The sequence below is a fragment of the Chamaea fasciata genome, unplaced genomic scaffold, assembly GCF_029207755.1.
Source record: "Chamaea fasciata isolate MVZ Bird 193981 ecotype frontalis unplaced genomic scaffold, bChaFas1.0.hap1 SCAF_18, whole genome shotgun sequence".
Taxonomy (NCBI): Eukaryota; Metazoa; Chordata; class Aves; order Passeriformes; family Sylviidae; genus Chamaea; species Chamaea fasciata.
Window position 1 is genome coordinate 5,660,430 of NW_027094103.1, and position 24,667 is coordinate 5,685,096.

At 43.6% G+C, this 24,667-nt stretch overlaps 1 protein-coding gene across 1 annotated transcript in view; it reads right to left on the reverse strand.

Moving 5' to 3' along the window:
- The window catches only part of HIC2 (HIC ZBTB transcriptional repressor 2), a 42,649-nt gene extending 22,572 nt beyond the window's left edge, over positions 1 to 20,077 (reverse strand). Inside the window, exons 1-2 of the mRNA XM_066200120.1 lie at positions 19,925 to 20,077; positions 10,538 to 10,607 (exon numbers count right to left, since the gene is read on the reverse strand). The gene's annotated coding sequence lies outside the window, so the exon portion shown is untranslated. The remainder of the gene's footprint in view (positions 1 to 10,537; positions 10,608 to 19,924) is intronic.
- Between the last annotated feature and the right edge of the window lie 4,590 nt (positions 20,078 to 24,667).

Sequence of the window (24,667 nt, forward strand, 5' to 3'; positions counted from 1 at the left end):
TTATATTAGTACCAGTGCATACCAGCTGGAGCTACCCCCGGCGGTGTCCTGTGACTCCGCACGGGGCGGGGGGAGCCGCTCTCGCCGCAGGCACAGCCCCTTTGCCACATGATCCCGGAGACAGACAGACAGACAGACAGTGACCCTGCCACTGCGGCTTCCCAGCACTTGTGCCCCAGGGCCGACCCAGCGCAGGGACAAACGAGACCTCCTCCAGAGCAGAGAGGGGGCACTGTCGGGAGACAGGCTCCAAGTATCCTTTTCTTTCTCTCCTCTGTGCTTAGTACCAGCAAATTCTCAACCAATTTATGCCAAATAGACACGCTGAAGACCTTCTTTAAATAATAAAAAAAAAAAGATGCACGGCTAACAGAGCAAAGTCCACTCAGCCATTCCCAAGCAGAAAATGCTGACAGGGCACAATGCAGGTATGGCTAAAGCAGGATGAAGGAAGAACAAAGGAGAGCGAGCCTCATACATCTTCAAGTCAGTGCAGAAAGACACCCCTTGGCAATTTCAACCTAATTCATCACTAACCTTGGAGCATGCTAGCTGCTGGTCTAAGCAGCTGAAAGAGATATTTTTATGGCAGCAAACACATTAGTGACATTTTTTGTGTCATGAGTGGCACAGATAATACAAAGAGAAGAGTTACTTGGTTTTAGCTATAGCTCTGCATCACAATTCAAAGGAATTCCTCAGCATGAAGAACTGCCCCGATGCCATCCATCATGAAAGGGATCTTGTACTGATCAGGGAGCCAGAGCACCAACATGTGAGAAGCTGCTGAGCAGCGCACATGGGCTAAGAGGTGGAGCCCTGTAGGATCTCCTTCTTAGTCCTCCTTAGCAGCACCAGTGCCTTCATTTTCCAGAGAACAATTCTTGCAACAGCTTTTAGGAGAGCATATATTAGTAAAAATGAATGGACCGATCTTGATGAGAAGCCTAAATTAAAAGGAATCTATCACATCCGTACATTATTACACTGTTTAATCCATTCCAATTTCCAGGTTTTAGTACGCATCAGGTTTATCTGCTCATGCCTACAGTAACTGGCTCGAGACATCACAATCAGCTGTTGGGGATGATGGCATTGCCAAAGCTAAACGTTCCTCTCAAGTGCTTTTTCAGTCCACCCCTGCTTTATAACCCCTCAAGGACTGGGTGAAACAGCAGGTTCAATGAGCCCAGTTCATCAGTCCAGTGCAAGCTGGAAGCAAAGGGAAATTCTCACATACTTTACATCCCATTCATCTCTTCATCTCACTGGCCATTTCTGTTCAAATAAATCTAGAATCAGGACATTCCATGATACTTCATTCTCAAACACATGAGCAGGCCCTCAAAGCCCCCCAAATCCATCTACCCCTCCAAACACCTTCTTACTATTGGCATTTCTCAGTTTCAAGAGGCCTCAAGTCCATAGCCATAAAAATCAGCATTAACTGCCAGGTGAACTCTTACTACTTAGCCAGCTATTTATTATTCTGGGTCCTTCACAACCAGGCAAACATCAGTTGCAAATGCCACCCCATGTTCTCAGACACCAGGACTTTAAATGCTGAACAGCCTCCCATAACCAAAACTTAGCATCTTTCTGTTTTCTTTATTCTTTGCCAGCCACAGTGTTAGGGACTTCCCGGCCAGTTAGCAGCCAGCCTGCTAGGAGCTCTGAACCTCACACATTTGTCAGGAAATCTTAGAATACAGACTGTCCTGTACTTCTCAAGCAACTTGAAACCAAGTTGTCAGAGCAGGTCTGGGTCCCCAAACAGACAAATGGAAGCCCAGCTGTATTTCATAACTGTGCCACATAGAAAATGTGCACTTCCAGTAACCTTGAGACTTGGTGACACACCTAATGCAGAAACAATTATTTAAGAAGCCATTTTTAAAAATCCCCACATTTAGTACAGGAGTGCAATCATTCACTTCATTTTTCCACAAACAAAAATTTTTCAGACCTTGAGCAAACCAGGCCTTCTTACAAGCAACCCCTCTGCATACCCAGGGCTGTGTGTTCCCATAGGGAAAGTCTGAATTTCTGGGTGAGAGCAAAACAAAACTCCTTAAAGTGGGAGTAGCTGAGAACAGAGCTGTCCACGTGCCTCTGTACAGGCCTCCCTCCAAATGCTCAACTCCCACTCCTGTCAGTACTTGCAAGCCTTTAATCCAACTGAGGTTCTTCACCAACCTCCAGCTATTTCATGACGTGCCTGTCTTGGGGCATAAAATCCTAGAGAGTGTCCCCATAAATCAAGCATATTTGTTATATAATTGAAAAGGTTTTAAAGGGGAAAATGGAAAAAATCCTACTGTCATTAAGAAGAAAATTAATGATCTAGAGCACAGCAGTGATTAGCTAGATAGCAATTCTTTTTTTTATTGAGCAGCCAAACTCATAATTAAGGTGGTTTTTTTCTTAAGATAATATATAAATAAACTATTGGAAAGTTTTACACAACTTTACCCAGTGGAATTTCAGAGTTCAAATAAATTACAAGCTATTTCACTGTTGGGCTGTCTGTCTCCAAGGCCATAATTAATTTTAATGTTCAAATTTGCAGTGCCAAACACGTGACCAGGAATAAAAAAGAAAACACCTCTTTAGGGCTCTCTTGCAGTTCGTATCAACAATACAGAATACAGGAAAATGGGAGGCCAGGTGCACTTATGTTCAGAGGTATCTGCAGCCTCACATACTTTGAGAAGTATTTAAAACATAAGAAACTGAAAATTCACTTGCCCCCATTTGGGGCGAGGGTAATGGAGATGAGAGAGAGGAAGGGGAGGGGAAAAAAGAAACTGTTCCATTAGAGAGTTCGTATATGAACCACAGAGGGAGTTTCCTTTATCTGTGCATCAAACCATTGCAAACACAGGAAAGGCCAGGGCAATGCCATCCCAGCAGCTAAATGTGGTTTTTCTTATTTGTTTATTCAGAGAGCATTCAGTGGTAGAGGAGACTGGATTTAAATAAAAGTAATTGAAAGCTACCAATTTTAATCTTGTTTTACATTTGCACTCCAGGTCATGAAGGATGATCAGTGGCTGGTAACTACTAAGCCATATTGATTTGCAAACAAATACAATCTGCTCTCAATTTGGTCTTAGTGCAGCTCTGGTTAGCAGAAAGTATCTCCAGCTGAAACATTTATTCCATTTCACAGGTATTTATCTAGCTGACATTTTTCTTCTTTTTATAATTTTAATAAACAGCTGATGACTTTTATTAGACATTTCCTCATTTGAATCATGCCTGAAAATCCAAAAAGTCATGATCCGTTGAGAATTTTTAACTTCATTTTTGGATCTACCATACTAAGCATTGAAGTCCAAACATGTTTAATATTTAAAACAAACTTTTTTATAAAGAAAAGTAAGCTGCAGCTGATGATTTAAAACTGAATTCACATTGCCTTGTCCTTCAAAATCTAGAGCTACCAGATGTTGGCCTCCCATTGGATCTAGTTCTTATTCACCAGCTTAGAAAAGGAGAACAAGCATCCTGCATTTCTTAAGCTTTCCCTGTTTTCTCAGCTGAAATCTTGTACTGATTAAATAGAAATCTGCAAAAATGGCCTGAAGGTCTCCTTGCAAAGGCAGCTTCATCAGTCAGAATAAACTCTTGTTCCTCATGTACAGGGACAGACTTTCTGCAATTGAGCATTCTGTCTTTCCTTAAATCTTTGGCAGAATACAAGCAGTGCCTAAATAAAGACACATCTAAGCTCATTAAGATCTATGAAAATTGCTTAAGGCAGCCATTGTAATTTCAAGTTTCTCTTTCTAGTTATTAAAAAGACTGTTCAATTTAGTAGCTTTTAGTTGTTACATCTACAGTGCATTTGACTTCTGTGCAATATCCCACAAACTGCCATCAAAGATTACTAAAACCAACAAAAGCAAGAGGTGATGCATCCATTTCCTACCATACACATTCTGCTTCACATTTCTTGGCATATGTACTGAGAGGCTGTGATTGCATCTGTCCACATTTTGTTTAGCAATTTATATTAGAGAAAAACCTTATTTTCGAGAAAAAATCTTAATACACATGCCAAAATAACAAGCTAAAGCTTACTTTACTGTCAGGAAGATGGCAGAGAAACAGAAGACAGACCTTCATCTGATCAAACACAATGTTATGTGCTAAGGTTTTCATGGAACCTTCCCATGCTACTTTCAAATTCACGTTTGCCTTCCTAATCCATGATATTTCTCAAACCACTTCTGCACTAAGTTCCTTATTTGTTTATTCCTTCCCAAGATAGCACTTCCATTTATGAAATTCACACTTTAATTGCTTGCACAGACCTATCAAGCTTAGGAAACCTGACATGAAGTCTCTCCTTTTGCCAGCTGTATGGTGGAGGATGCTGTTCAAGCTCGCCCCTGGCCATGCTGGTGTGGAAGGAGAAGCAACCAGGGGGAATTAAACTGCATATCTCTTCTTGAAAAGAAAGATAACTTGTAACTTGGAAATAGTCTAGTAAGAACACTGTTTCCCTTCCCTCATGAAGTTCCTTGTTCAGTATTAAAGGAAAGTAATCTTTCAGTAGCATTTCAGCCACCTCAAAGGGCAATTTAAAAAATAGCATAGGGTTGTGATGCTTAAACAAGCTTTTCCACCAATTACTTAATAGCATTCAGGGGCTTTAAGTAAGAAAGAGGACCCTTCATACCAAGTATAGTAACGATACAGAGTGAGGCAGAGGACTTGAAGGCAAGGAAAATGCTGGGGGCAAGGAGAGAGGGGAGGTAAAAACCACAAGTAAGATTACTAAGTATGTCCAAAATCTAAAAACTGGAATAAAAGCCAATGCCCTGCACCAAAGCCCTCTAGAAACATGAAAATTGGACCAAAAAAAATAAAAAGTAATTTCTTCCTTGATCAGCCCATCCGATTAGATCCAGAGACGCAGCAGTTCACTCTGGAGAGCTCCTGCCCTTTGCTACCCCTCTGGCAGCCTTGTGCCCTGGAGCACTCACTCCTGTGTGGCAGGTGATGACAGCAGACAGGTACAAACTCCTCTGCCCCAGGACTGCCTGGCATGTAAACTCAGAAGGGCTCTGTGAGCTGGAAGAGAAGTCTCCCAAGAGAAGACAGAAACTCGTGCTATTTTGCCTGGAAAAGCCTCCTCCAGAGAGCGGAGCCGTGCTGGAAGGTGGCGATGACGCCTGCGCTGCAGGCGCTGTCCTCCTGGGGCAGGGGAATGCCACGCTGCAGCGAGCTCGCTGCTCCCAGGTTCATGTGGAAGCATTCCAAGCTACTCAGCTTCTGACAGCTCTCCAACTGCTCTTCCACGCGGTATTGCTTTACATTACATTGCTTTCCCTGCCAGGAGGCACTGCTGTATTACAGTACAGTCGTCTAGCAAAATGTAAAGCTGATTTTTCCACCTCCCAAATATCAACCGACTGTTGTTGCTGCAGTCACGGCTACGAGCCCTCCTCTGTGTTACACTTTCCTGCTTTTGTGCATGTACAAGGGATTTTAGTATCTTCTCTTCAGCCTCCTTCCCAACTTGGTGCCTCCTCGCTCCCTGTCGTGCTCCCCAGCCCTTTCTGTGGAGGGCAGCCATCCTCAGCTTCCAACCCAAGGTGTCACTGCTACTCGAGTCAAAAATGCCCAAGCCAGGTCATTAGGTGAATTATCAGTGGCGGTAGCACCGAGAGGAGAAAGTGCAAAAAGTAACTGGAAACATTGCAGTCACTTCATAAACAAGCTCAGCTTCCTGTTAACTCTGAATTTTTAAAAAGATGCCAGCTACAGAGGCATTTTACAACACATATACATTTTTAGGCATTTGACTCCTAATTCTCTTAATTTCAGCGTGCTTTACATTACCTGCAGGCTGCAAGGCAAAACTAGTTCCCTGCACTGCAGGGTAGCTGGTTTCCTTTCTAGTTTTGAACTATAAAAATAGCCATTTTTAAAGAGCAAAGGTCTATTCTCTCTCTATTCTTCAGCAGTAGCCAGAACAGGGCCAAAAAGAGAAAAAGTGAGGGATGGCAGAGAGGGAGGAAAAGCAACGACATAGAATACAGGCAGTCTTTTTCCTTCTTACACCCTGTACAATTGTTAAAGATCTCTCCTGATCCAGAGGTTGCATCCAGGCCATCACTTTTAATAAGAACTTATCTGTCCTTCATCGATTTTTCAATCTGTTTAGACTTCTGCTATCCATAACACCCTGTGGCAATGAGTTTCACGTGGTAACTGCTGCTTGACAGAGTGCCTCCTCTTTGCCTGCTCTGAATCAATTTAGCAAACACGGGAACTGTGAAGGATCACTCCCTACTCCCCTTTCCATTCATGACAATAAAACACATCTGCAATTTCTTTAATAAGTCATCTCTTCTCCATGGCAAAGAGAAATCACAGGGACTGACTTTTCTCTGGACCTTCCCTGTGTGATTAGAACTGCACCGTGCCTAAGACACTGGCACACCACAGATTTACCCAGCAGCACACTGATGGTTTCTGTTTGGTTTACCAGCGTGGGTAAACATCCAGAGTTTGTTGTTTCTTCAGGGAGTACAGCATTTCCTCCCAGCTGCCCATTCATCTCTCTGCAAGAACTTTCTGGGGACTCACTTCAGAGTGCTCTTAAGTAGTCTGCTGAGGTAACAGCCGACAGTTCTTCTCCCACCAACTGCTGCCTCAGTTCTCTCAAATTTTTTACCCAATTCAAGTCAGTCAAAATCTCAGCTTTCAAATCCCTGCCATTTTTTCAAGTCTTCCCGAAAGCACAGCAGTTTGCAGCCACTCAAAGCTCATGGCTACTTCCTTTCACCTGTACACCCAGCAAGAAGGTCCACAAAGCAGAGAAGCAGAAAGGATGTGGTTCTCCCCAGCAAGCACCAGGGAGGATTGTTGCATCAAAATCTCTACTGACAAACTAAGGAAACTTTCTCAGTCTGGTCCCAGCCAATATCCCAGTCTTCAGAATTTCCCAGGAGGCCCCACATAACAGTGACTGTCCTGAAGGATCAGTCAGACTTGGCAGTGTGATGCACAAATCACCGCCCTGCCTCATGAGCCCCTGCTAATCCCAAAAGATGTGCTTCACCAAACAGAGCTGCTCCACGTAATTGCTTGGCTTATCTCCCCTCTCTTAGCTGAGCTACCACTGAGGTTCCTAAAGGCCTTAAAATTAATGACAGATATGCTTGCAGATTAAAACCCCTCTACCTGTGTAGTGCTGTGTGCATCACTTGTTCGCACAGCACTGCCATTCACAGTCCTCAGCTGTGGTTTCTCTGTGCTTCTTATAAGCAGCTCAAGTGCTGCTGAATTAGCAAACACTGGGAGGAAACATCAGAGCAGTTTGTTTGACCACAGTTTCAGAATTTCTGGCAGGCAATTGTAACACATCAGGAGGAAAAAAAAAACAAAAAACAAAGTTATAAACTGAGATACTGAATCTCAGCATACCTGAGCAGAAAACCGAGCAGGTAATTTGAGCAAACACAGACTCTTATGAACACACAGTTAACAAAAATAGATCAAGACAGATTAACAAAATAACACAGACACATTTTACTTCCATAGTCACAAACCTCTGAATTTGAATGAGGTAACTATAGAAATAACAACCTTTGTACATTGACAAAAATCTACAACTACCCATGAGCATAAGACAGTGTGAAAAAGCTGAGGGAATAAAGTAATCCAGTTCAGCACATTGAAACATTCCTTTTGCATATCTCATTCACCGAACATTTTGCACAAAGTGCCTGCAAAAATACACTGGGTGTGTTAAGATCTGGGAAGAAGCATCCCTTTCCTTCAGTTTCCTAAGGAAACTGTGTGGGATAGAACATGCCTTTTACTCAATAGGATGAGAAATTGCACCAAATCCCTTGTTGGAGTTCTGACATAAAGGCAATTCAGAAAGTCAGCCAGAGACCTGCCCACACCCATCACCATGACTTTCCAAGACTGGAATGAGAAAAAGTTGTGTTTAAGTTTTGCACTCAGCTTCAAATGTCAGTCACCTCCTTTCTCTCTTGAAATATACGCACAATATACACACACATTTATACGCACATGTACAACTCCCTTCTGATATTTCTTCTGAAATCCCCACTCTGACACTTCTCATGGTGCTGAATGTAATAGATGGTTCCCCAGTTAATTTACCCCCTGTATGGTAAAATGCTGCCATCCCATGAGGGATCAGAACCAGCCAGGAGCTTGAACACAGAGAACACAACAGCCTGCTCACAATAAGCAGAAAAGTTATCACTGTAAACCAGTTTGCAAAGAGTGCCTTAAACACTATGACAAGAAAGTGGCAGTCTGTTCAGAGCCACACCACGCAGGGAAAAAAGTCTGAGGCACTTGAGTCACAGAACTAGTTCTTTGCTGTTCTCCAGAAAGGAGTGCACAAACAGATGAGGAAGCAGATCCTATCTCCTGCCTTACACATGGACACCTGTCAAGGCTTTGAGCTACAAAACATCAGCATGTCCTGTTTGTTCACATGTCCTTGCTTTGGTAACTAGCTAAGAAGCTACATTCTTCTTAGCATGAAAGTCTCCAGCTCCAATTGAACTTGTTTCAGAGAAGATCTGACTGAGAAGAGTGAAGGAATGAGGATGCCCTCCTTGAGATAAATGTTCTGGCTTCTTGTGGGCATAACTCTCCCAGCAGGAATTGACAACTGATGTTATCACAGAAAATGCATTTAAGCTCAGTTCTGTTAATAAGGTCCTCTCCTAGTTGAAACTAAAGGATCCCTGTTCACCTGGTATCTTCCACATTTATCCTGCCGTTGCTCCAGAAGCAGAGCTACTACTAGTGAGGAAAAGTCACCCATAGTATGGGAATGGACTACTTCTAAGCCTCAGAAAAGGGACAATGGGTGAACTGACTTTGCAATTTGAGAAGGTACTTCTTATAATTTAGGAAATTTGCATGAAACAGCATCTGCAGCTCTTGGTTTAATGAATAAAGGAATCAAATCTTTCAATACATGTTGTAAATAACCACAAAGATTTGCCATCTGAAACACCTATACATGGCTCCCTCTCCATATCCACCATTTACAAATAAAGATTTCTCAAGTGATCCGCTGGGACAGCTGAAGTGGGCAGAGCTCAATATGTAGCCAAATTGAATCATCAAGGAAAAATTTGGACAACAAAACGTTGAAAGTCTTGGAGACAGTTTGCAGTGGCTTCACTATGTTCAGTTTTTCCTTAAACAGATATTTTTCTAGCAAGCTGGTAATTTTCCTATTGTATCAAATTCCTTGATACCTACTTGGGAGGAAATTTAGTTGATCCATGAACATTTGTATGGCTTATTTAAACTGTGAAAAAAATTGAAGTGAAGAGATGAAGAAACTTGCCAAAAGTGAAAATGGCAATTGCAGAGCTAAGGAGGGACCCCCATCCTCACTCCCCTACCTCCACGGCATTCTGCAGCTACAGGAAAGCACAGGCAAGAGGCCCTCGGCTGAAGGACAATGGTGGAGTGATCCGGCTTCAACTGCCTGAGCTCAAGCTGATGCTCCCAGTCAGTAGCAGAATCATCACATCCACCCCTCCTCAGGGAGCCCAGAGCTGCCCTGGGGAGAGCTACACCCCAGGATCTATCCAGGGGTCAGGCAGAAAGTAGTATCCAAGGTACCTATCATGGTAACATCTAAATGCAAGTATCAGAGCACTTTACAGACAAAAAGGGCTTTCCCCCAGGCGGTTTAAAATTTGCATGTTCCTGTGTAGCACTGAAGATAGCAGCAATGGTGATTCATTAAGATAATTATTTAAGTAGGAGGCTTAAGAAAGTCAGGGTGGATTAGCATCCAGAAGGCTGCAGTTGGAGCTTCTCCACTCCAGGCTGCCACCTTCCCTTTTAAGGGAAGGGATGAATTCCAAAAGTCAAGAGAACTATGAATTAACAGCAGCTGTATCACAACTACAATGTACTGAAGCACAGGAGTGCACCTCTGCTCCAGCCCATCCTCCCTGGCAAGGACAAGCACAAAATTTTATGTTGCAGGCAAATTTTCATGGCGTTTTAAATTGTTGGCAACTATAAATTACTGGATTTCCCTTTCCTTGATTAATTTGTCAGTGTAGGTTCTCCTCAAAAGAAAGGGATTGTGTGAATTTGTTTTAAACCAATTTTCTATCCACCTTAAAAACAATACACATTTTCTTTCAACCAATTGTCTTTCCCCACTATTGAATAATCAGATGGGTTTGATAAATTGATTGCTCCCACATAATGATGTAAATAGACACATTGAGAAAAAGCACACAAGTCCTTTCCACACCCCAACATTTAATCAAATTGTGATCAGTTACGGGTTGAGACTTGCATTCTGTCCGTAACACCAGGCTAATGCTCAGACAGTAACAGCTCAGACTTCATCCCTAAGACAGAGGTCTTTGTACCTTGCTTTTCATATTAACTTTCAATTGCCTTTTAGAGAGAGGTACAGGCAACCAGTTTGGCTATTCTGCTGCTCGCTTGGAATGGTTGCAATGGGGCATCCCGGTGTGTATTGCCCACTCACCGCTAGCTGTGCTTGGTCTGAACGTCTTCTAGGCACTCTATCCCATGCTGATTCAGAACAGAATAGCTTCCTGGAATGCAATTATAGAAACAGTGAGGGTTTGTCTTAAAAAGGGATTACTCCAGAACAGCTATTCCTTATTAACTATTCCAAACTGCCTCTTCATTAGGATGATGAAGTTAACTGAGAATAGCTCTTCCGTTCAATTTGCAATTTACCTTGGTCTCAATCAATGACCCTGTTTAGATGAGCCCTTGGTACATCACACACCCATAACAGCAGCTTCACCAACAGAAGCAGACTCACAGCTGCAATGAAAGTACAACTGCTGCAGGGGCACATCTCAGCTGAGTTTAAGTTGGGCAAATAAATAGGATATGGAAATATGTTTTTAAAAAAATAGTTGTTTCAATCCCAGATCTCATCAGTACTGCCTGTGACACTTTGTACTTTACAAGTCTTAGGATCTGCTTTGTTCAAACTTGGTTCATTCTTCAGATATATGGAGACCTTAACAGCAGGGAAATTTTGAGTTCTGGAACTTCTTTGTTCATTAAGTTCTTAGCTTGCAAGATTTCTCATCCAAAAGGGCTGAGAAAGTACCTGGCACATCTTCGATGCTTATTGAATACATTAAATAAATCAAATGTTTTATGATAAAATTCCACTCCCCCACACCAAACAGATGTAAGTGCAAGTCAAGGAGGCTTGAAAAATTGCACTAAAATTGATTTTGCTCCAGTTTTCCCCAAAGGAAAAAATTTGAGTGTGGGTTGAGACAAAAACACGGAAAATTTAAGCTATCATGAACAACTGAAAAGAGAAATGGAGAAAAAGACAGAAGCCAAAACTAAACTTCACATTCAGCATGCATAATTCATATTCTCTCCAGTGTTCTACATGAGAGGCATTCCTGGACTCACACGTAAAGTGGGAGTCTTTTTTTCTTGGGCTCACCATACTTCTAGTGAAAAATGCAAGATACCTTAATGCTGGTGTCTCCTGCCTACTTAGGGGAAATCACAAACCACAGAGATCCTGAGAGAATAGAAAGGATAGGAGCCAACACAGCTGAGGACATCAGTACCAAAAGGATCCTGTGTCAAAAAATGGGTGTTCCAGTCTGCCATAACTTGATCACAATGTCAATCTTTCAGCCTCCTTTTGCACACAGGCAATCTGAGTCCATGTATGTATTATTTTATAAGCAGCTTTTATGGGTTCTTTTCCCCATGGGAGAAAAAGTTAAGAGAGATGTGATAGAAAGGGGTAAGGGCAAATACAAATATATGCAAATCAAACCAGGGGGAAAAAAAAAAGGAAAAGAAACTGAAACCACTTCCAGCCTCTCCCTCCAATAAATTCCACACTCTCATGGTCTCTGGCAGCACTTCACAGTAACCCCAAAAGATGTTCACCTGCTCCCCCAGCACTAAGAAACGAACAGTGAAACGTGAACAAAGCAGCTCCCACCTAGGATGACCAGTGTAATCCCCTGGGAGCACATTGCGAGGGGAAAACCTTATCATGAAAGCAGAAGAAAAACAAACACACGCATGCACACACACAGCTCCACTGCTGTGCACCATTAGCATCCTCCCCACTTTCTATACACATCCAGTATCAGGAGATTTATATTCAGGCCAAAAGCTCATGCTGGCAGGAGAGGAAAGTACTTTGGAGAGGAGAGGGGAGGGGGAAAAAAAGCCTACAGTTTCTTGGCTTGTGATCAGCAGGCTGGATGCATTCTGTGGAACTAGGCCAAAGCATTGGTTATTATATTCAAGAGAACATCTGAATCCCAGCTCAAGGGAGCCGAGTTTGCGGCTCTCATTTATGCTGTATATCAATTGAATATCAAACCACATTTTCCGCCTTCTGAATAATAAAGCTTAATAGTTTGAGACTCCCATATGGTCTATTGTTAAAATATTTCCAAACACTGGCTGCTGTTTTATTTCTGAAGGAAAGATTTCTCTTTCCTCTTCAAGCTTTACTTGTTTAAAAGATGCTTGTAGCAAAAGTCAAATATATTAATCTTTTAAATATTTCCAGAGTTTGAACTAGGGTTAAAAAATGAGGCCATAAGGAAAAGAAAATACATTTTGAAACTAGCTTTTTTCTTTTTAATGTCACATGCAAATGTTTGTTCCAGGCAGAAGCAGCTGGTGCCACCAGGCTCTGCTGTTCAGAACAGGGGGTGCAGAAGCTTTCAGAAGCCATGAGTTGCTCTAACAAAGGAGGGACCACACAGACTCAAGCCATTCACAAAAGGACCCAGGCTGATTATTTGACTATTACTTACAAGGAAGCTTGGCCAGTAACGTAGGCAATAAATACTGGAGAAACCTGTTCTGTGCATAACCCAGGTTTGTCTTTTCACAAGTCCTGCTCTCTAATTAGCTACTCATTCCTCGAGGGCACTGCTGATGGATGGAGTGTATCAATTTGGTATATTTATTTTTAAAAGTCAAGAAACTTGCTAAATAATAAAAGCATCAGCATAATAAACACTCTGCAGTGTTAGGACCAGTCACTAGTGCTTCTTCCCAGTCCCACCAGAGAAGAGTATTCCTGTGCTTTCTGCTTGGCAGGAAGAGACTCAGCGGCAGAGAGCATAACTCACAAGGGCTGCAGTGCTCTGCTCAGAGCCGGGATGAGAGCTCAGAAGTGCTCAGCTTTTGATCCTGCATTCAGCCCCTGTTCCATTTGCACAGAAGGACCCAACTGCTCTGTGAGCAGAACTGAAACCCTGCAGCACTGCCTGGTCCTGCACTGGTGTGACCCCCCAGCCCCTGACCTCTCCAAGGAGCTCCTCCTGTGCTCTGGGACAGGAGCTCTCGGTGTGGCACCTTCCCGCACATCTGCTGGACACTCAACCAAGCACAGCCAGCAGTGTAATAGCACAAGAACAGAACTGTTCTACAGCCCAGGGAGCCAAGTAGAAACTTCTGCTCTCTCCTCTTTATCTTTTGTTCTAGCCCTCATTGCTGTTTCTCATCCCTGTCTCCTACTTCCCTCTGTCTGCCGGTGCGTTCCCCTCCCCTCCCTGGCCTATCTGCCCCTCCATCACCTGCTCTGCTCCAGTGTACAGGGCTTCAGAGTCAGCTGTCCCAACGCTGAAACTGGTTGCTCTTACTCACCAGCCTCCTCCCCAGAAAGGAAGAAAATCCAGTATTTCAACATTTGCCCTCATCCCAATTCGGGCAGAAAAACTGAAATTAGAGATTATGTTGAACGGAAGTTCACAAGTTTAAAAAGAAAGAAGCAACAAAAAAAGGAAGCCTATTTGTGAACACCAGTGCATTTTGTGTCATTTGAAATGGAATATTTTACATTACTGAAACCAAGGTTGGCGCATCTTGGTTTGGTGACCTGACCTGAGAAATTTGGTTCTGAGTCAGTACAATGCTGAGCTTCTTTTCTTCCCACAGTGTTGCACTGCCTCAGTCACTGCAGCTTGGCAGCCTGGTAACCCTGGCCCCACTTCTGGGTGAGACTCCCGTGCTGGAAGGCAGTTCCCAAAGCACACACTGAGGTCTCCTGTGGCACAGCATGGCCCCTGGGACACCTGTATTGCCACAGAGGAAGGCCAGGGCTCTTGGAGTCCAGCAGAACAGGTACCTCAGTCAACAGCTCTCTGAGCAGTCAAGGAGGACCTGGGAATCCAGTGCAATGTTTTGAACCAATCCCAAGTGAAGCCTTTAGGATCAGTTTAAGAAAAGCAAAGCAAAGAGGTATTCCCGTCCAGGCAGCACAGACAGGTCAATGTAACATTTCTGGTAAAGGCTAGTTTGTTAATTTTACAGGTGATCAGAAATCTAGCATTGGGCTTTTCTAGGAGAAAAAAAAACAATGATTCCACTTTAAAGAAACTACACTGTTCCCAGAAAAAGCCACTCCAAGGAAAATTCAGATCAGTCTCCTATTGACCACAGCAGCGTTCTTACAAACTGGCTTAAAAATAATACCACAAATAGATCTCACTCGTGCAGAAACTTTCTCAGCAGAGAACTTAAATTATAGCAATATCAGCACCCTTCAGCCTCCTGCACAGCTCCTGGCATGACCTAAGGACCGGAGGATTTAGTTCATCAGCCAAGTTTAACGACTAGTTTAGAGTCTGACAAGTATTGAACCAGGGGCTTTGCAACAGATGTCTGAGCGGTCGATACCTTGCTGCTTCAAGCCAAGGCACAGGCACAGCTTTTATGAGAGTTGGGTAGAAACAACTGCTAGTGGAGCTGTTGAAGGCTCGGAGTTCTGCCCCAAACATTAGGGGTGTCACCAACTCATGCTCAGCAACCAGTTCTTAAAACAAGTGGAGAGGACTCAGAGGGAAGATCAGTATGCATTCACAGAAAGCTATTTTAGTAGTTTTCCTGTAGACTCTATAATGCAGCTGTTGTAGTGTGTGTTCTTCCCCCAGGTCTATATATCTGAGAGAAGGCAGTGTGTGTGTGTGGATGGATGGATTTGATTTACTCCTGAAAAAAAAGAAAAAGGAGAGACACTTAGCCTGTAGTTTCAATGCTGGAAACTGCAATAAACCTCTCTTTTTAAACCCCATAACCTTGTGACTGTTTTATAGTTATAAGGAATCATAACCAGAGAAAGATTTAGCCTAACAGTGATCTGCCCTCAAAGACATTAATCTGTCACATCTAATAGAAGGGGAATAAGGAGACAAACCTTTCCTCTAAGTAACTCAAACAGATGGTATATGGCTTTGGTGGGAACTTACTGTAAGTTGCCCCTGTAACAAGGGTAAATTTGGCAATGCTGCACACCCGAAGATGCTATTTACGAGTCAGTGTGAGAAATATCTCTGCACGATTTCCTTGTGTTTTAAAACCTGAATTCTCTACGACCATATCTCACCACTTTTGTGGTTGACACATTCAACCAGCTTTCCACCCACTTTTTCACCCCCTTTTTGCCAGCAAGATTGAATCTCTCTTGTTTGCAATTTTAAACTCTTCTCAAAGTAATTTTTTACTTTGGAGGGATCAGCAGAAGATAATAAAGTGCATCATGCCAACATGTTAAAGCACAGTTTTCTACCAGTATTTCAAATATAATTTTCTTTATCTGGGCTTATAGGAGATTCTCTCTTACCCTACAAAGCACACCAAAGTCTTCAGTTTAGTTTCTCTTTCTTTCCTCCTTCATATCCTCTATAGAAAATAATAGTTTTATTTTCTCTCTTTCTCCCCCAACCTCAACCCCCAGTTTCTCTTTTCTAGTTTTATCATACAGCTTCTGTTCCCTGCTTCTCCAGACTCACAGTAAGAAGCATGACTTGATCACCTTGATCTGGGTTCCTGCCTCTCCTCCAGAGAAGCAACAGTTGGCTCCTGGGACACTTTGCTCTGTTTCCTCTCTTGGAATACAGCCAAGGCTTACCCAATTCCCTCTTCCTCAGGTCTGCCACTCAGCCCACTAACCTATCCCCATTTTCCACCCACACTGAACAAGACATAAGGTTTCCAAACTTGTCTGGAGAGCTTAGTCCCAAATTGAGCTCGTTGTCCTGTAAGAGATCAGACATGAAACCAATACCAATGCTTAAGAGTTCTCATGATATCTCAAAGCAGGTGACGACCATTATTGTCAGATTCCTAGCATGCAACAAGGCTGATAGGGAGCACTGAAAGATCTGGGCTAGCAAGAGACCACTTGCAAATTCACGTGCAGTGCCAGTCCAGGGGAGTATGCTGAATTCAAAGGAACAGTAAACTTAGACACTGGTTTTCCAGACTGGTCAGGGGAGGATTGGTATTAGAAGACCTGAGGGTAATCCCCAGATTACCCTTCCCCACGCTCACAGGGAGCAAATGTCACTTTGCATAGTGAAGCATGCCAGCTCGGGAGCATGCTCTATGTTTCATGTTAATGAGTATTAGTGTGGAACCCAACTTCCTTCCCCTCCCTAATTTTTATATAATTAAGGATCAGAAAGAGCATTTTGTTTCAGTCTACAGTAGTGACAGACCACAGCACTATAGACTAACAGCAAAGGGAGAGAATGAAGAAAAAAAATGCAGGTGGTAGACACTTACTGCTCTGGCCACTGCATGAAATGAAGGCTTGAGTGCACATTTTTGCCTGATTGCATAGCTGTCTCTGCTGCCCATCTAATCTGCTTAGAAAACTGGTTTTGAAGGATATGGTTCAGACATACCACTCACATGGGGAGGGGGGAATGATGAGGGGAGAAGAAGAAAAAAAAAAAAAAGTGCTGCAGCTGCAAAAGATAAAATAGAGACAACTAATTTTCTCAGAGCTTGCAACACAACCTCTCCCCCTCCTCCACATGCAGTCACTGCACTGGCAGGATAAGCTGGAGATTCTCCAGTGTAAGCAAAGAAGGCACAATAAGGTGTGCAGGCCCTTCTCCACCCCGCTCCCCAAAGGCCTTGGGGGTACCACAGAAAGCGGGGGCTGGCAGGGAGGGAGGGGGACATTCCCCCGCCCGCTCCTTCCCATTGCATTCCCCGTTTTCAGAGGGGACGTGAGAAACGCTCAGTGCTGGATGTTATGCCCAGACAATAATGAGCGTAAGAGAGCTGCAGACTCCTGCTGTACCAATTGGTGGCTGGGTTCTGAACTCTCATTGTGTGATCCGATTTCTCCTGTCATTCAAGCCATTTTGCAAACTCCAAGCATACGTTCATTTAAGCCATGTGTCCTGAAATCTAAACAGCTGAAGGGGACAGGGAGAGAGGGGTAGGGAGAGAGGAGAGCCACTGGATTTCTGGTGACAGTGTCTAAAATACACATTTGCACAAGGAAGTCTCACTTTAGATCGTCACTTAGCAAAACAACTACAGCTGCTGACAGGCAAGAGGTGCAATTTCAAGTGACCATCAGACAGAAAATAGGCCAAATAAATTACTGCAGTCTAAAGGGAGTGGGTGTGTGTGCTCTCACAAATGTAACAGAGATAACAAATGGATTACCACTGGGTGACCCAATGTCAAGATTAGCAGTCCCGGTTCTCATTTCAGTTACACCATAGCAATGACATTACCCAAGATCTAGCAGAAGCGAAACTGAAATCAGAGTCCAACTCAGGATATCAGGGAGGCAGCTGCTATAGTTTTTTAATGCCTAGAATTTGAACCCAGTTTGCTTTGTTTCAAGAGCCCAAGCTGCCTCTGGCAGAAGGGGCAGCAGCCTTTGCCAGCTGCCACGTGACCTGCAAGGATGTTTTCTAAGTGGAACTTTTTTTTTTTTTTTTTTTTTGAGGTAGGGTTGGGGGAGAGGAAGTAGGGGTTGTTAGTGATAGAGGTATACAGCCTGAGAAGTATTTTGGCGTGTTTTGTCACTTTCCTCAAAGGTATTTTGTCCCTTATTTCCATTCTGTGCCCATACACAGAGTTACCCTCTCCTCTGCACTCTCTTACGCATAGACCCGTGTTTTCTTTGAAAGAATCAAGAAGGCCAGTTCTGGCCTTTGAGGAGACTTTGTGTGAGTGGTTACTTCATCACTGAAGTAAAATACAAGGGGTTTTTACATATATAAAAATAATTTTAAGCTTTCCAAATATTAATTGCTTATGGAAATTAAAGAACTGCTAACAATAAACTCCCCAAAAAATAAGAAAATGGTTTCAGTCTGACTGAAATGCTTTCCCTTGCTAAGAATACAATTTTCTTGTCATTTACAACGGCAATTTCATTAGTTCTCCAATTATCCCAATATTTCAGTCCTTTCTCTTTCACAACAGAATCAAAAAGCTCTGATTCCCATCTCAACGCAACTTTCAGAGTCCTGCAAAACCAAGTGAGAAACTGGCAATTATGAGGAGCCACGAAAAGCCCTCAGGGCAGAGACTGACTACGTGGGTTGCAGAGTCCACCTGCACACCTTTTCTTACCACATCGCCCACAGCCCCCTCCGAGTCTGCCGAGTTTTCACAAGTATTGTGCTACAGACTACACCCGACTGTGGCAACCGGGTGCTGGGAGTGCAAAGAGGAGCTGAAACGCTGATAACCCACTCGAATGCTTAGAATAGCAGATGCCAGGGGGAGAGAAGGGGGCCACCAGCTGAATTTGCATCATACAAGGAAATAAGTCAGTTGGGCAAAAGCCCCATATGGCTGCTTGGGAATGCAGAGCTAAAAGGGCTTTCACTGCTTAGAGAACTGCAGATCTCCTCCAGCTTCTCATCTCACTCTCTGCAACACGGTGCAGCAGCATACAGAAAAGATTTCAAAACCTCACAGTACTTCTTACTATACAAGAAAAGCAACTAGTCCTTTGCATGAATATGTTTTCTGCATTTAAGAATCAAAAAGCACTTTAGCAACAGTACTTGCCCTCTATCTACTTAAGGGATGGAAGGCCCAGCCTAGTTTGCTCGAGGTCAAATAGCAAGTTCAGCAGCAAGAGATGACAAGGGCTCAGGTACATCCAAACCCCATTCAACTGTTGTACCCATTAGACTGAAGAGATGTTAAACACCCTCATGGCGTCAAGAATGACTAATGCCCTCCCAGGTCAGTGATAGAGAACTGGGAACTCACACATCTCCTTCCTCTTCCCTCCCACTCCAGTGTTGTTGCAAAGCCCACGTGATGAGATTTTCCTAATCAGCAATTAAATGGTTAATGCTTCCATTAGAGCAGATGGAACAGGAGTTGCTGCAGGGAAGGTATGCAGAGAGAAGGAGGAGAAAAGAGACAGCAAGGAGGAAAAACAGAGAAACAATCCTAAAGGAAAAAGCAGTTTTCCCACTAAAAGGGGTGATTAGTTGACTAGACAACATAACCCTTAAGACTTTGTCTAGACTAGGATAAAATGCTACATTATTGAAGGTGTTTGAGAGGTACAGTGTAGGTAAGGCTTGTGGCCTTTGAGGATGTGGTAACCAAGGAAGAGACTAATTAGGACATGTTCACTAACATGTCTTAATGTTCCACGTTTAAATCCTTGCCCAAGAACGCAAGGCTAGGCAAAGCAAAGGTCTCTGATGCTGTTCTAATGACTGTAAAAGCAAAGCTATGACAGTGCAAAAAAATCAGAATGGTGAGGAATTGCTGAAGTCTCACATCCCCCTTTTTTCTTATGCTCATTGAATGCCTGGAACATATGCATCTTAAAATATTCACCAGCATTTTACCAGACAACCCACTATGACATTTTTCCTCTAAAAATCTAATCAAAGGCCTAAATGCCAATAGTAAAAGAGACCACAGGCTAACAGTCTACACTCCTATGAAAGTTAACCTTTTGCTACAGTGTTTGCCCAGGCAGATTTTGGAAGGAGGGCATGAGAGAAAAAGAAGGATAGGACTATGAAGAGTGTGCCCAAGGCTTCAGCAAAACCATCATTTTGATAATCCATTACCAGAACTGTTAATTAAAATCAAATCCCACCTCACGAGGACAGCCAGATGCATCCACAGAGACCTTGTTCTGAGAGTTGTGACACTAAATACCAGGAGACTCACAAATGCTGTAACTTCTTCTTAACCCTTCCAGCAGTATTTCAGGAACCACCTGTCAGGTTGAAAGACTGATCGTTTTTCTCCCAGCTTGTTGCAGGCTCTAGGTGTGCCCCTAACCAAATAGGCTTACCACTTAAAAGCTTAATTGCACCTGTGGCTTAAACCTTATCCCAGACAGCACTTGGGAGCATTTGGATTTGGGTGTTTCAGGTGTGAGACTGGGGCCTGCATTCACAAACAGAGCTAGGCAAGTCAGAGTAGGAGCCCCTGGTAAAAGTAGGCAGTACTCTGGGGAGCAGGGGATGAGGAAAAAAAGAAGTGCTTTTTCCATTCTGATCACCTTTAACTGTATTTACATTTCCACAGTTGGGCTTGAGTAATGTCTACCTCCTTGTTTGTGACTGAGGGCAGGTTTCAGAGTCTCAGATTTCTTTTCCACAACAAAAAGATCAAAGTTTGAGCCACTTGTGCAACTTAGGTGTTTACAGTGAACTGGTCTAATCGCATGGCAAGCCCTCCCTCCTGTTATCAGTCTCACACTGAGCCAAGCTCCTTCATTCCATAAGCACCAGGGAGGACTGAGAGGAGAGGGCCCACGTCTGGTGTGGACTATAACCCACTATCCCTTCTATCTACTCCAACATGGGAACTAAAATACAGTGTGCCAGGGAAGGGCCTAACATGTTCAAGTAAATATTCACTCGGGATGTGGTCTGCAGGGCTGACAAAGCATTCCCAGGTTGTATTTTTAAAGAAGCCTTCTAAAAAAGCAAGCAAGCACTGTGTGAAGAACTAGAACGAAAGAGAAGATTCCCTTCACTCATCTTCTCAGTATTGCCTAGGTAGTACAGGCTCATGGCGCATCTTATTGTCAAAGGAAACCTGCGCTGCCTTGTCCAAAGTTACTGGCAAAAGAAAGACAGAGAAATACAGTACAGTAGAAGTCCGTGCAGACAAGCTTCCACATTCCTAATCTCACTTTGTCTCATGCAAAAAACACACAAACTTTCTGGGTCTTCGTTTTGTAACGATGAAATTGAGCTAAATTTTAGAGGTTTGTGAAATGGTTTTTAATTAATAATTGCAAAGCACACATCTTCAGAAGAAAGGTATCATATAAATATTAATGAGCTCAGACTACTGGCAGTATGCATGTCTCTTAGGAATCGTAAGCACCATGGATGGATCAAAGAGGACATGTAGCTCTAAGAGACAGAGTGGTGGGAGTAGTGTCTGTCTTTAACTGTATTTTAAAGTAGATCCTCAAGACTGTTGTGGATATGCCCTATCAAGTTACAGCAGCTTTCAATTAAAATGACATTTTATCCTTAGGCAAAATTCCACCGCGTACCTTTTAATATTAGCAGGGCACATTTTCACTCATGTAGATATTTCTTCTGCATACATGCATTATTAGATCTTTGTAAATAGGGGTCAAACCAACTGGGGAATAGGGATTTTACCTTCATTTTGATCAAAATAAATACCCCTTACCTAGTTACATTGCTGAAAAACTTCCAGCTCCACTGCAGTGCCGTGACAAGAAGTAGGATGAGGATGTGGCAGCTGTTTGCTTCGCGGTGCTCGTAGCTCAGTCTGGCAGCACTTCAGACACGGAGCTGTCTTTGAATGAATACGGCAGCAAATGCCGCGAGGTGAAGGTGCTGCTTCTGTTTCCCCTGAGCAGGGGCAGCACAAAACGCGGCTACGGCCACGGCGGGGAGAGGAGCGAGCCCCTCCGGGGGCTGTGCGCGGGCATGTCGGTGCAGCGAGGGAGCAGCAGCGGCAGCGCGGCCTCCGGAGCCGGCTGCCCTGCTGGGCAGGCTCGCTGGGGAGGAGGCTCGCAGCCTCCTCAGGAATGCGGGATGGCCGCAGGCCTCAGCAGTGTTTTCCAAAGAGGTGCTTACGTTTGTTTCTCTTAGGGTCCGGCAAGCCCGTGCTTTCTTGCTCTTGGGGGTGGTGGTGGGGAATGAGGGAGAGTTGCCTCCTTGGGGTTTTGAAAAATACATTAGAAGACAACAGGGAGCAGGGAGCAAAGATATTTCTTTACCTGAGGGAAATTCAGTTTTATCAGCTGCCTTTCTACCTTTCTGCAGCTGTAAGACACCATGGACAGCTTTCTGGCTACTTCTCTGCAGCCAGGCATCCTAAATGCTTTGTGAGGCTGACACGTGGTCAGCCAGGGGGTCTACAGCAGCTTGCCTCCAGTCTGGGGCTGCATTCCATTTCCTCGGCAGTCAGACCAATGGCCCTCTGTCCTGCTCACCTCAGGCACATTTCCATAAGCTCTGCTCTCTGCAGTTGCTGCTAAGGCAGTGCTGTAGCTGCCTCTGGTTTTGTCTACACTGGAGCAACTGGGATGATTGCTCAGTGCTGGTAGCAAGAACAAAAACCGGATGGTGTAGGCACACTCAGTGCTTGTAATTGTGTCCCTGAGCTGCTCATAGGGAGGACAACAAAGAGATGGATGGCCTTACCACCTCTTTGGCAAAAGAGGTTGAAATTTGGAAGATGCTCAGAATAAATAGCACCTCTTGATAGTTCAGAAAAAAAAATCCCCAGAAATTAATTTCCACCTGCGTTGCCAATAAGAGATGGAGTGTTCACAACCCAATGAGTGATGTCCAAAACAATGGTCTAATAATAACTTGGATCTACTTGCTGTGCTCAGTGCTAAAAGGAATGATAGGAAACATAACTGTGTTTTGATATCAAATAACATAAATCTGGACACCATGCCAACAATTTTTAGACAAGGAACCATGAGCCCTAACCAGAGAGATTGGGAGGTTAATTTCTTCCCCAGCCACACCAGGGAATTTTACACCTCTGTATGAATAATGTTTTCATAGCAAACCCAGGCATGAGTCCTAGCAAATACCTCTCTGTAAACTGTAGCCCAAAAGAATCACTTTGGTAAAGGTCATACCACCTCCTGTTCCCAGAATTAAGTTAATTAGCACTTGCCCCTCTCTGTATAAGGTATGGGATCCTCCCACAAAGAAGGTACACAACCAGATTGTTAAAAGATGTGCCTATGCCCTCTTAAGCAAACAGGCTTCTTTGTAGTATCACTAAGATTCCCTCTGGTCATCCCTGTAGAACTCCCAGCTGGAAGGGAAGCAGGCTGGGAGATGAGTGTAACCAGTGCTTTGCCAGGTACAAGGAGCACAGTGCATGCCAACAGGAGTGCTGATGTTTTAGTACTAGGTAGTGATCTCTCCCCATGTGGATGATTTTTATTAGGTTCAGCATCAGCATTCATGTAGAATGAAATATTTGAACTATGGGAATATTTTCTCACTGAAGCTGAAAGATTTGCAATGCATTTTCCCCTCGACACACTTTATTCTTATTTCTTCTTATTCCATCCAGGTATTTGTGATATGTATATTGTGGAAGTATTTCACTTCTCCATGTGACCACCTACATGCATTGACAGAAAGCAAATCCAGGTAAGACCTGCTATCAGTTATATCTGGGTGCAACTGAAGTTTGATCAGCAATGAAGGTCAACACACTGTTCTGTGTTTTCTGTCCACAAAAATGTTATTTTTTTTCAGTGCACTTACTGAAAGAGGTTTAAAAATAGCCTAGCCCACATGGTTCTTGGGCACAGAAATATTGTCCAAGTTTGCCTGCCACAGAACTCATTTGCTGATTTAGAGCAGTAGTTTAGGAACAGAAGGCCAAGTGTTTAATTACCAACATGCCCATTCTAATCTAACACAGCACAAACTGTGTAGGATGCTAAACTCCCCTTTCTGTCAGCCAGCCATGGCTGGTTGCTCTGAGCACAGCCTCGAACCTGCTAAGCAAGAAAGGATTACACCAAGGACAACAGGCTCCAGTTCCCCAGAGAGAACACTCCTTTGCAGGTCTGTAAAAAAAGGGTTCAGAGACTATTTGTGTCAACTCCCTAAACCACAGACCACAACTAGCCCTCCCTCTGAAGCACTTGCATGCTGCTCCTCGCAAAGCTGGAGCAAGATATGTTGGCATCCAGATCCCCGCCTTTGGGGGCCCACCCATCCCTCTTGGTCTCCTTCCGTCCCTTATCACAGACTTGCAGACCCTCTCCCTGGGCAGCAGCAGAAACTGGGCTGTATTTGCCTCCAGGTTTGGCACTCTTCTGTTTCACCATCTCCCTGTTCTTCTGTCGCAGGGTGCAGCCTGCCCACCCCGCTGGGTCCTCTGATACCAAGAGGGACATAATATGTGGAGAATCAGGAGTCAGAAATGTGAAACTGGCAACTCTGGCCTTTGGAACAAAAGGGGATTTAGGATGCACTTGGCATTTCAGCTTTAAAGTTTAAAATAAATGAGGCAAAACTGAACTGTAGAAAAGGAATGGCTTATGGGCAGCTCAGACTTGTTCTAGACTTTCAAGCCAGTCATTTCCCATAAATACTCATAATTTCAAACATAAAAAAGGGAGAGAGGAGACAAAACAAACTGAGTCAACTGCTTACTGCCTTTCTGATTCAGACTCCTTAGCAGATGGAGGACAGAAATTATTCTAGGAAAAAGTTCCTTTTTATGTATCTGGGACAGCCCCCAAAATTTTTACCAGAGGGGAAGAAGAGGACAAGAACTAAACTGCGAACTTGTCCGCACCCTAGCAGGAATTCACCCATTTTTCAGCTCCCACAGGTATCATTAGCATGTTACT